Source organism: Balaenoptera borealis, assembly GCF_965194805.1.
Source record: "Balaenoptera borealis genome assembly, chromosome: 6".
Taxonomy (NCBI): Eukaryota; Metazoa; Chordata; class Mammalia; order Artiodactyla; family Balaenopteridae; genus Balaenoptera; species Balaenoptera borealis.
This window is the reverse complement of record NC_138863.1, coordinates 107,581,125-107,594,508: the sequence shown is the minus strand read 5'-3', so window position 1 is coordinate 107,594,508 and position 13,384 is coordinate 107,581,125.

Below are 13,384 nucleotides of genomic sequence, written 5' to 3'. Positions count from 1 at the left end.
TGGTCCTTATGTACAATGGCATATCACTCAGCCATGAAATTAACGTCATAAGGCTAGTAGCAGCATGATGAGAGGATTTAGGTACGACGATTCTAAGTGAAATAAGTCACACAGAAAAAGACACTTATCATAAGATATCACTTAGAGAGGGAATGTAAAAACCGCTACACTTGAACTGAATTACAAAACAGAACAGCGTCACACGTTTACAAAACACACTATGGCTGCTTAACGGGAAAGGTGAGGTCGGGTGAGGTAGAAAACAAGGGTTTCAAATTAGCTCAGATACCGTTCCATAAACCCAATATGTAATAGACAAGACCTACTCCTTGCTCAGTGAACTGGACTCGACACCCCCTATTCACCGCCCAAGAATATACCTGACTAGGAAGAATCTTCAAAGCTATGTATTGATATCTCTCTGTAAATGAGTCAAGTGGATGTAAAGCAGCATAAACAGAGCAGTGAAAAGCAGCTAAACCCCATTATAAAAATCAATTACTTTTAAAATCCCGTGAAACAAAGACAGTGAAAGAGAGAGAAATTCTTACAAAATTCGTTCAGGGGCTGTGATGCCACCTGGATTGACCATATCTAGACCCACAGCTGATTGAGACATAAGGGTGGACACTCTTGGGGCTGAGAGGTTTGGTGAGGTTGGGTGAGCAAACGCAGACCCTTTAAAGTAATACTGCGTGGTATCCATCCCATGGGTCCCAAATCTCCAGGTTCAAGGGCATCTTCCTACATCGAAAACATGCATGAGAAACCCAGAAGATGGTACACCGTGTGATCGGGAAAGGTTTCGAAAACGCACCTCATTTCTCATCTCCTTGTGCTCGGGTTCGCCATTCCAGCCGCGTTAGTAGCAATCTCCCTCCGTGGAGAATCAGCACCTTTAACCTCCTGTTCCGTACAGGTTGCAATTTGTCCTGAGGATGAACGGGAAGAGGGGGAACCAATGAGAGACTAGCTCTAGGTGTTGGGACAGGCACAGGTCACTCTATTTTCCCATCAGGAAGAAGAATTAACCACAGGCTCAGCCTGCCGCCCGGAACCACAATAGGGCCTGAAGCAATCCTGCGCTTTTGCGGCCAGCTCCCAAGAAAGCGAGTTGAAAAATGGAGCTCAGGGGCACTGCAATTCACAAACCTGCAGAGTTATAAATGATAACTCTCGTCCACAAATATATTGAGGGAAGGCAACGAGGAGGATTTGAAAGCAAGGCAGAATTGCAGGAAACAGATTTCAGGAGGTAGAGTCGAATCGCCTTTAAAGCACAGGAAAAGCGGCAAAACCTCGACCATGATGCCCTTGGCCAAAAAGGGCGTATGCGTTTTTTCCTGAATATATTCAGGAAAAAACGCATACGCCCTTTTTGGCCAACCAAGCAACCTGGAAAGGCAAATCAGCGCTACAAAGAAGTCTCGCTTCCCATCGGTCAAAAGGGCCATGCTGAATAAAGTGTCAAAACCAGAAATGCAGGACAGGCCATGGAGAAACGGGAGCCTTGCTACGCTGATGGGCGGGATGTAAATTGCCAACAGCCACTCTGGAGAAGAGTACGGGGTGTCCTGAAACATCTAAAAAACTCAGCTTAGAGAGCATAGGGCACTTCCACTCATGGGCGTATAAATTGGGAAAACTAAAAATCAGCAAGACACAGGCACCCCAAAGTTTAGGGCTGCTCTGTTGACAAGAACCTCCACTTCGTTACACCTTAAATATCCCAGGAAAGAGAAAAATGGATAAGGAAGTTGTGGTCCTTATGTACAATGGCATATCACTCAGCCATGAAATTAACGTCATAAGGCTAGTAGCAGCATGATGAGAGGATTTAGGTACGACGATTCTAAGTGAAATAAGTCACACAGAAAAAGACACTTATCATAAGATATCACTTATAGAGGGAATGTAAAAACCGCTACACTTGAACTGAATTACAAAACAGAACAGCGTCACACGTTTAGAAGACACACTATGGCTGCTTAACGGGAAAGGTGAGGTGGGGTGATGCATAAAACAAGGGTTTCAAATAGGCTCAGATACCGTTCCATACACCCAATATGTAATAGACAAGACCTACTCCTTGCTCAGTGAAGTGGACTAAACACCCCCTGTTCACCGCCCAAGAATATATCTGACTAGTAAGAATCTTAAAACCAATGTATTGATATCCCTCTGTAAGTGAGTCAAGTGGGTGTAAAGCGGCATAAACACAGCAGTGAAAAGCAGCTAAACCCCATTATAAAAATCAATTACTTTTAAAAACCCGTGAAACAAAGACAGTGAAAGAGAGAGAAATTCTTACAAAATTCGTTCAGGGGCTGTGATGCCACCTGGATTGACCATCTCTAGACCCACAGCTGATTGAGACATAAGGGTGGACACTCTTGGGGCTGAGAGGTTTGGTGAGGTTGGGTGAGCAAACGCAGACCCTTTAAAGTAATACTGCGTGGTATCCATCCCATGGGTCCAAAATCTCCAGGTTCAAGGGCATCTTCCTACATCGAAAACATGCATGAGAAACCCAGAAGATGGTACACCGTGTGATCGGGAAAGGTTTCTAAAACGCACCTCATTTCTCATCTCCTTGTGCTCGGGTTCGCCATTCCAGCCGCGTTAGTAGCAATCTCCCTCCGTGGAGAATCAGCACCTTTAACCTCCTGTTCCGTACAGGTTGCAATTTGTCCTGAGGATGAACGGGAAGAGGGGGAACCAGTGAGAGACTAGCTCTAGGTGTTGGGACAGGCACAGGTCACTCTATTTTCCCATCAGGAAGAAGAATTAACCACAGGCTCAGCCTGCCGCCCGGAACCACAATAGGGCCTGACGCAATCCTGCGCTTTTGCGGCCAGCTCCCAAGAAAGCGAGTTGAAAAATGGAGCTCAGGGGCACTGCAATTCACAAACCTGCAGAGTTAGAAATGATAACTCTCGTCCACAAATATATTGAGGGAAGGCAACGAAGAGGATTTGAAAGCAAGGCAGAATTGCAGGAAACAGATTTCAGGAGGTAGATTCGAATCGCCTTTAAAGCACAGGAAAGGCGGCAAAACCTCGACCATGATGCCCTTGGCCAAAAAGGGCGTATGCGTTTTTTCCTGAATATATTCAGGAAAAAACGCAGACGCCCTTTTTGGCCAACCAAGCAACCTGGAAAGGCAAATCAGCGCTACAAAGAAGTCTCGCTTCCCATCGGTCAAAAGGGCCATGCTGAATAAAGTGTCAAAACCAGAAATGCAGGACAGGCCATGGTGAAACGGGAGCCTTGCTACGCTGATGGGCGGGATGTAAATTGCCAACAGCCACTCTGGAGAAGTGTACGGTGTTTCCTGAAACATCTAAAAAACTCAGCATAGAGAGCATAAGGCACTTCCACTCATGGGCGTATAAATTGGGAAAACTAAAAATCAGCAAGACACAGGCACCCCAAAGTTTAGGGCTGCTCTGTTGACAAGAACCTCCACTTCGTTACACCTTAAATATCCCAGGAAAGAGAAACATGGATAAGGAAGTTGTGGTCCTTATGTACAATGGCATATCACTCAGCCATGAAATTAACGTCATAAGGCTAGTAGCAGCATGATGAGAGGATTTAGGTACGACGATTCTAAGTGAAATAAGTCACACAGAAAAAGACACTTATCATAAGATATCACTTAGAGAGGGAATGTAAAAACCGCTACACTTGAACTGAATTACAAAACAGAACAGCGTCACACGTTTACAAAACACACTATGGCTGCTTAACGGGAAAGGTGAGGTCGGGTGAGGTAGAAAACAAGGGTTTCAAATTAGCTCAGATACCGTTCCATAAACCCAATATGTAATAGACAAGACCTACTCCTTGCTCAGTGAACTGGACTCGACACCCCCTATTCACCGCCCAAGAATATACCTGACTAGGAAGAATCTTCAAAGCTATGTATTGATATCTCTCTGTAAATGAGTCAAGTGGATGTAAAGCAGCATAAACAGAGCAGTGAAAAGCAGCTAAACCCCATTATAAAAATCAATTACTTTTAAAATCCCGTGAAACAAAGACAGTGAAAGAGAGAGAAATTCTTACAAAATTCGTTCAGGGGCTGTGATGCCACCTGGATTGACCATATCTAGACCCACAGCTGATTGAGACATAAGGGTGGACACTCTTGGGGCTGAGAGGTTTGGTGAGGTTGGGTGAGCAAACGCAGACCCTTTAAAGTAATACTGCGTGGTATCCATCCCATGGGTCCCAAATCTCCAGGTTCAAGGGCATCTTCCTACATCGAAAACATGCATGAGAAACCCAGAAGATGGTACACCGTGTGATCGGGAAAGGTTTCGAAAACGCACCTCATTTCTCATCTCCTTGTGCTCGGGTTCGCCATTCCAGCCGCGTTAGTAGCAATCTCCCTCCGTGGAGAATCAGCACCTTTAACCTCCTGTTCCGTACAGGTTGCAATTTGTCCTGAGGATGAACGGGAAGAGGGGGAACCAATGAGAGACTAGCTCTAGGTGTTCGGACAGGCACAGGTCACTCTATTTTCCCATCAGGAAGAAGAATTAACCACAGGCTCAGCCTGCCGCCCGGAACCACAATAGGGCCTGAAGCAATCCTGCGCTTTTGCGGCCAGCTCCCAAAAAAGCGAGTTGAAAAATGGAGCTCAGGGGCACTGCAATTCACAAACCTGCAGAGTTATAAATGATAACTCTCGTCCACAAATATATTGAGGGAAGGCAATGAGGAGGATTTGAAAGCAAGGCAGAATTGCAGGAAACAGATTTCAGGAGGTAGAGTCGAATCGCCTTTAAAGCACAGGAAAAGCGGCAAAACCTCGACCATGATGCCCTTGGCCAAAAAGGGCGTATGCGTTTTTTCCTGAATATATTCAGGAAAAAACGCATACGCCCTTTTTGGCCAACCAAGCAACCTGGAAAGGCAAATCAGCGCTACAAAGAAGTCTCGCTTCCCATCGGTCAAAAGGGCCATGCTGAATAAAGTGTCAAAACCAGAAATGCAGGACAGGCCATGGAGAAACGGGAGCCTTGCTACGCTGATGGGCGGGATGTAAATTGCCAACAGCCACTCTGGAGAAGAGTACGGGGTGTCCTGAAACATCTAAAAAACTCAGCTTAGAGAGCATAGGGCACTTCCACTCATGGGCGTATAAATTGGGAAAACTAAAAATCAGCAAGACACAGGCACCCCAAAGTTTAGGGCTGCTCTGTTGACAAGAACCTCCACTTCGTTACACCTTAAATATCCCAGGAAAGAGAAAAATGGATAAGGAAGTTGTGGTCCTTATGTACAATGGCATATCACTCAGCCATGAAATTAACGTCATAAGGCTAGTAGCAGCATGATGAGAGGATTTAGGTACGACGATTCTAAGTGAAATAAGTCACACAGAAAAAGACACTTATCATAAGATATCACTTATAGAGGGAATGTAAAAACCGCTACACTTGAACTGAATTACAAAACAGAACAGCGTCACACGTTTAGAAGACACACTATGGCTGCTTAACGGGAAAGGTGAGGTGGGGTGATGCATAAAACAAGGGTTTCAAATAGGCTCAGATACCGTTCCATACACCCAATATGTAATAGACAAGACCTACTCCTTGCTCAGTGAAGTGGACTAAACACCCCCTGTTCACCGCCCAAGAATATATCTGACTAGTAAGAATCTTAAAACCAATGTATTGATATCCCTCTGTAAGTGAGTCAAGTGGGTGTAAAGCGGCATAAACACAGCAGTGAAAAGCAGCTAAACCCCATTATAAAAATCAATTACTTTTAAAAACCCGTGAAACAAAGACAGTGAAAGTGAGAGAAATTCTTACAAAATTCGTTCAGGGGCTGTGATGCCACCTGGATTGACCATCTCTAGACCCACAGCTGATTGAGACATAAGGGTGGACACTCTTGGGGCTGAGAGGTTTGGTGAGGTTGGGTGAGCAAAGGCAGACCCTTTAAAGTAATACTGCGTGGTATCCATTCCATGGGTCCAAAATCTCCAGGTTCAAGGGCATCTTCCTACATCGAAAACATGCATGAGAAACCCAGAAGATGGTACACCGTGTGATCGGGAAAGGTTTCGAAAACGCACCTCATTTCTCATCTCCTTGTGCTCGGGTTCGCCATTCCAGCCGCGTTAGTAGCAATCTCCCTCCATGGAGAATCAGCACCTTTAACCTCCTGTTCCGTACAGGTTGCAATTTGTCCTGAGGATGAACGGGAAGAGGGGGAACCAGTGAGAGACTAGCTCTAGGTGTTGGGACAGGCACAGGTCACTCTATTTTCCCATCAGGAAGAAGAATTAACCACAGGCTCAGCCTGCCGCCCGGAACCACAATAGGGCCTGACGCAATCCTGCGCTTTTGCGGCCAGCTCCCAAGAAAGCGAGTTGAAAAATGGAGCTCAGGGGCACTGCAATTCACAAACCTGCAGAGTTAGAAATGATAACTCTCGTCCACAAATATATTGAGGGAAGGCAACGAAGAGGATTTGAAAGCAAGGCAGAATTGCAGGAAACAGATTTCAGGAGGTAGATTCGAATCGCCTTTAAAGCACAGGAAAGGCGGCAAAACCTCGACCATGATGCCCTTGGCCAAAAAGGGCGTCTGCGTTTTTTCCTGAATATATTCAGGAAAAAACGCAGACGCCCTTTTTGGCCAACCAAGCAACCTGGAAAGGCAAATCAGTGCTACAAAGAAGTCTCGCTTCCCATCGGTCAAAAGGGCCATGCTGAATAAAGTGTCAAAACCAGAAATGCAGGACAGGCCATGGTGAAACGGGAGCCTTGCTACGCTGATGGGCGGGATGTAAATTGCCAACAGCCACTCTGGAGAAGTGTACGGTGTTTCCTGAAACATCTAAAAAACTCAGCATAGAGAGCATAAGGCACTTCCACTCATGGGCGTATAAATTGGGAAAACTAAAAATCAGCAAGACACAGGCACCCCAAAGTTTAGGGCTGCTCTGTTGACAAGAACCTCCACTTCGTTACACCTTAAATATCCCAGGAAAGAGAAACATGGATAAGGAAGTTGTGGTCCTTATGTACAATGGCATATCACTCAGCCATGAAATTAACGTCATAAGGCTAGTAGCAGCATGATGAGAGGATTTAGGTACGACGATTCTAAGTGAAATAAGTCACACAGAAAAAGACACTTATCATAAGATATCACTTAGAGAGGGAATGTAAAAACCGCTACACTTGAACTGAATTACAAAACAGAACAGCGTCACACGTTTACAAAACACACTATGGCTGCTTAACGGGAAAGGTGAGGTCGGGTGAGGTAGAAAACAAGGGTTTCAAATTAGCTCAGATACCGTTCCATAAACCCAATATGTAATAGACAAGACCTACTCCTTGCTCAGTGAACTGGACTCGACACCCCCTATTCACCGCCCAAGAATATACCTGACTAGGAAGAATCTTCAAAGCTATGTATTGATATCTCTCTGTAAATGAGTCAAGTGGATGTAAAGCAGCATAAACAGAGCAGTGAAAAGCAGCTAAACCCCATTATAAAAATCAATTACTTTTAAAATCCCGTGAAACAAAGACAGTGAAAGAGAGAGAAATTCTTACAAAATTCGTTCAGGGGCTGTGATGCCACCTGGATTGACCATATCTAGACCCACAGCTGATTGAGACATAAGGGTGGACACTCTTGGGGCTGAGAGGTTTGGTGAGGTTGGGTGAGCAAACGCAGACCCTTTAAAGTAATACTGCGTGGTATCCATCCCATGGGTCCCAAATCTCCAGGTTCAAGGGCATCTTCCTACATCGAAAACATGCATGAGAAACCCAGAAGATGGTACACCGTGTGATCGGGAAAGGTTTCGAAAACGCACCTCATTTCTCATCTCCTTGTGCTCGGGTTCGCCATTCCAGCCGCGTTAGTAGCAATCTCCCTCCGTGGAGAATCAGCACCTTTAACCTCCTGTTCCGTACAGGTTGCAATTTGTCCTGAGGATGAACGGGAAGAGGGGGAACCAATGAGAGACTAGCTCTAGGTGTTGGGACAGGCACAGGTCACTCTATTTTCCCATCAGGAAGAAGAATTAACCACAGGCTCAGCCTGCCGCCCGGAACCACAATAGGGCCTGAAGCAATCCTGCGCTTTTGCGGCCAGCTCCCAAGAAAGCGAGTTAAAAAATGGAGCTCAGGGGCACTGCAATTCACAAACCTGCAGAGTTATAAATGATAACTCTCGTCCACAAATATATTGAGGGAAGGCAACGAGGAGGATTTGAAAGCAAGGCAGAATTGCAGGAAACAGATTTCAGGAGGTAGAGTCGAATCGCCTTTAAAGCACAGGAAAAGCGGCAAAACCTCGACCATGATGCCCTTGGCCAAAAAGGGCGTATGCGTTTTTTCCTGAATATATTCAGGAAAAAACGCATACGCCCTTTTTGGCCAACCAAGCAACCTGGAAAGGCAAATCAGCGCTACAAAGAAGTCTCGCTTCCCATCGGTCAAAAGGGCCATGCTGAATAAAGTGTCAAAACCAGAAATGCAGGACAGGCCATGGAGAAACGGGAGCCTTGCTACGCTGATGGGCGGGATGTAAATTGCCAACAGCCACTCTGGAGAAGAGTACGGGGTGTCCTGAAACATCTAAAAAACTCAGCTTAGAGAGCATAGGGCACTTCCACTCATGGGCGTATAAATTGGGAAAACTAAAAATCAGCAAGACACAGGCACCCCAAAGTTTAGGGCTGCTCTGTTGACAAGAACCTCCACTTCGTTACACCTTAAATATCCCAGGAAAGAGAAAAATGGATAAGGAAGTTGTGGTCCTTATGTACAATGGCATATCACTCAGCCATGAAATTAACGTCATAAGGCTAGTAGCAGCATGATGAGAGGATTTAGGTACGACGATTCTAAGTGAAATAAGTCACACAGAAAAAGACACTTATCATAAGATATCACTTATAGAGGGAATGTAAAAACCGCTACACTTGAACTGAATTACAAAACAGAACAGCGTCACACGTTTAGAAGACACACTATGGCTGCTTAACGGGAAAGGTGAGGTGGGGTGATGCATAAAACAAGGGTTTCAAATAGGCTCAGATACCGTTCCATACACCCAATATGTAATAGACAAGACCTACTCCTTGCTCAGTGAAGTGGACTAAACACCCCCTGTTCACCGCCCAAGAATATATCTGACTAGTAAGAATCTTAAAACCAATGTATTGATATCCCTCTGTAAGTGAGTCAAGTGGGTGTAAAGCGGCATAAACACAGCAGTGAAAAGCAGCTAAACCCCATTATAAAAATCAATTACTTTTAAAATCCCGTGAAACAAAGACAGTGAAAGAGAGAGAAATTCTTACAAAATTCGTTCAGGGGCTGTGATGCCACCTGGATTGACCATCTCTAGACCCACAGCTGATTGAGACATAAGGGTGGACACTCTTGGGGCTGAGAGGTTTGGTGAGGTTGGGTGAGCAAACGCAGACCCTTTAAAGTAATACTGCGTGGTATCCATCCCATGGGTCCAAAATCTCCAGGTTCAAGGGCATCTTCCTACATCGAAAACATGCATGAGAAACCCAGAAGATGGTACACCGTGTGATCGGGAAAGGTTTCTAAAACGCACCTCATTTCTCATCTCCTTGTGCTCGGGTTCGCCATTCCAGCCGCGTTAGTAGCAATCTCCCTCCGTGGAGAATCAGCACCTTTAACCTCCTGTTCCGTACAGGTTGCAATTTGTCCTGAGGATGAACGGGAAGAGGGGGAACCAGTGAGAGACTAGCTCTAGGTGTTGGGACAGGCACAGGTCACTCTATTTTCCCATCAGGAAGAAGAATTAACCACAGGCTCAGCCTGCCGCCCGGTACCAGAATAGGGCCTGAAGCAATCCTGCGCTTTTGCGGCCAACTCCCAAGAAAGCGAGTTGAAAAATGGAGCTCAGGGGCACTGCAATTCACAGACCTGCAGAGTTAGAAATGATAACTCTCGTCCACAAATATATTGAGGGAAGGCAACGAAGAGGATTTGAAAGCAAGGCAGAATTGCAGGAAACAGATTTCAGCAGGTAGATTCGAATCGCCTTTAAAACACAGGAAAAGCGGCAAAACCTCGACCATGATGCCCTTGGCCAAAAAGGGCGTATGCGTTTTTTCCTGAATATATTCAGGAAAAAACGCATACGCCCTTTTTGGCCAACCAAGCAACCTGGAAAGGCAAATCAGCGCTACAAAGAAGTCTCGCTTCCCATCGGTCAAAAGGGCCATGCTGAATAAAGTGTCAAAACCAGAAATGCAGGACAGGCCATGGAGAAACGGGAGCCTTGCTACGCTGATGGGCGGGATGTAAATTGCCAACAGCCACTCTGGAGAAGTGTACGGTGTGTCCTGAAACATCTAAAAAACTCAGCTTAGAGAGCATAGGGCACTTCCACTCATGGGCGCATGAATTGGAAAAATTAAAAATCAGCAAGACACAGGCACCACAAAGTTTAGGGCTGCTCTGTTGACAAGAACCTCCACTTCGTTACACCTTAAATATCCCAGGAAAGAAAAAAATGGATAAAGAAGTTGTGGTCCTTATGTACAATGGAATATCACTCAGCCATGAAATCAACGTCATAAGGCTAGTAGCAGCATGATGAGTGGATTTAGGTACGACGATTCTAAGTGAAATAAGTCAACCAGAAAACGACACTTATCATAAGATATCACTTAGAGAGGGAATGTAAAAACCGCTACACTTGAACTGAATTACAAAACAGAACAGAGACACACGTTTACAAAACACACTATGGCTTCTTAACGGGAAAGCTGAGGTCGGGTGAGGCAGAAAACAAAGGTTTCAAATTAGCTCAGATACCGTTCCATAAACCCAATATGTATTAGACAAGACCTACTCGTTGCTCAGTGAACTGGACGCAAAAACCCCCTATTCACCGCCCAAGAATATATCTGACTAGGAAGAATCTTCAAAGCTATGTATTGATATCTCTCTGTAAGTGAGTCAAGTGGGTGTAAAGCAGCATAAAAACAGCAGTGAAAAGCAGCTAAACCCCATTTTAAAAATCAATTACTTTTAAAAAGCTGTGAAACAAAGACAGTGAAAGATAGAGAAATTCTTACAATATTCGTTCAGGGGCTGTGATGCCACCTGGATTGACCATCTCTAGACCCACAGCTGATTGAGACATAAGGGTGGACTCTCTTGTGGCTGAGAGGTTTGGTCAGGTTGGTTGAGGAAACGCAGTCCCTTTAAAGTAATACTGCGTGGTACCCATCCCATGGGTCCCAAATCTCCAAGTTCAAGGGCATCTTCCTATAACAAAAACATGCATGAGAAACCCAGAAGATGGTACACCGTGTGATCGGGAAAGGTTTCGAAAACGCACCTCATTTCTCATCTCCTTGTGCTCGGGTTGGCCATTACAGCCGCTTTACTAGCAATCTCCCTCCTTCGAGAATCAGCACCTTCAACCTCCTGTTCCGTACAGGTTGCAATTTGTCCTGAGGATGAACGGGAAGAGGGGGAACCAATGAGAGACTAGCTCTAGGTGTTGGGACAGGCACAGGTCACTCTATTTTCCCATCAGGAAGAAGAATTAACCACAGGCTCAGCCTGCCGCCCGGAAGCAGAATAGGGCCTGAAGCAATCCTGCGCTTTTGCGGCCAGCTCCGAAGAAAGCGAGTTGAAAAATGGAGCTCAGGGGCACTGCAATTCACAAACCTGCAGAGTTAGAAATGATAACTCTCGTCCACAAATATATTGAGGGAAGGCAACGAGGAGGATTTGAAAGCAAGGCAGAATTGCAGGAAACAGATTTCAGGAGGTAGAGTCGAATCGCCTTTAAAGCACAGGAAAAGCGGCAAAACCTCGACCATGATGCCCTTGGCCAAAAAGGGCGTATGCGTTTTTTCCTGAATATATTCAGGAAAAAACGCATACGCCCTTTTTGGCCAACCAAGCAACCTGGAAAGGCAAATCAGCGCTACAAAGAAGTCTCGCTTCCCATCGGTCAAAAGGGCCATGCTGAATAAAGTGTCAAAACCAGAAATGCAGGACAGGCCATGGAGAAACGGGAGCCTTGCTACGCTGATGGGCGGGATGTAAATTGCCAACAGCCACTCTGGAGAAGAGTACGGGGTGTCCTGAAACATCTAAAAAACTCAGCTTAGAGAGCATAGGGCACTTCCACTCATGGGCGTATAAATTGGGAAAACTAAAAATCAGCAAGACACAGGCACCCCAAAGTTTAGGGCTGCTCTGTTGACAAGAACCTCCACTTCGTTACACCTTAAATATCCCAGGAAAGAGAAAAATGGATAAGGAAGTTGTGGTCCTTATGTACAATGGCATATCACTCAGCCATGAAATTAACGTCATAAGGCTAGTAGCAGCATGATGAGAGGATTTAGGTACAACGATTCTAAGTGAAATAAGTCACACAGAAAAAGACACTTATCATAAGATATCACTTATAGAGGGAATGTAAAAACCGCTACACTTGAACTGAATTACAAAACAGAACAGCGTCACACGTTTAGAAGACACACTATGGCTGCTTAACGGGAAAGGTGAGGTGGGGTGATGCATAAAACAAGGGTTTCAAATAGGCTCAGATACCGTTCCATACACCCAATATGTAATAGACAAGACCTACTCCTTGCTCAGTGAAGTGGACTAAACACCCCCTGTTCACCGCCCAAGAATATATCTGACTAGTAAGAATCTTAAAACCAATGTATTGATATCCCTCTGTAAGTGAGTCAAGTGGGTGTAAAGCGGCATAAACACAGCAGTGAAAAGCAGCTAAACCCCATTATAAAAATCAATTACTTTTAAAAACCCGTGAAACAAAGACAGTGAAAGAGAGAGAAATTCTTACAAAATTCGTTCAGGGGCTGTGATGCCACCTGGATTGACCATCTCTAGACCCACAGCTGATTGAGACATAAGGGTGGACACTCTTGGGGCTGAGAGGTTTGGTGAGGTTGGGTGAGCAAAGGCAGACCCTTTAAAGTAATACTGCGTGGTATCCATCCCATGGGTCCAAAATCTCCAGGTTCAAGGGCATCTTCCTACATCGAAAACATGCATGAGAAACCCAGAAGATGGTACACCGTGTGATCGGGAAAGGTTTCTAAAACGCACCTCATTTCTCATCTCCTTGTGCTCGGGTTCGCCATTCCAGCCGCGTTAGTAGCAATCTCCCTCCGTGGAGAATCAGCACCTTTAACCTCCTGTTCCGTACAGGTTGCAATTTGTCCTGAGGATGAACGGGAAGAGGGGGAACCAGTGAGAGACTAGCTCTAGGTGTTGGGACAGGCACAGGTCACTCTATTTTCCCATCAGGAAGAAGAATTAACCACAGGCTCAGCCTGCCGCCCGGAACCACAA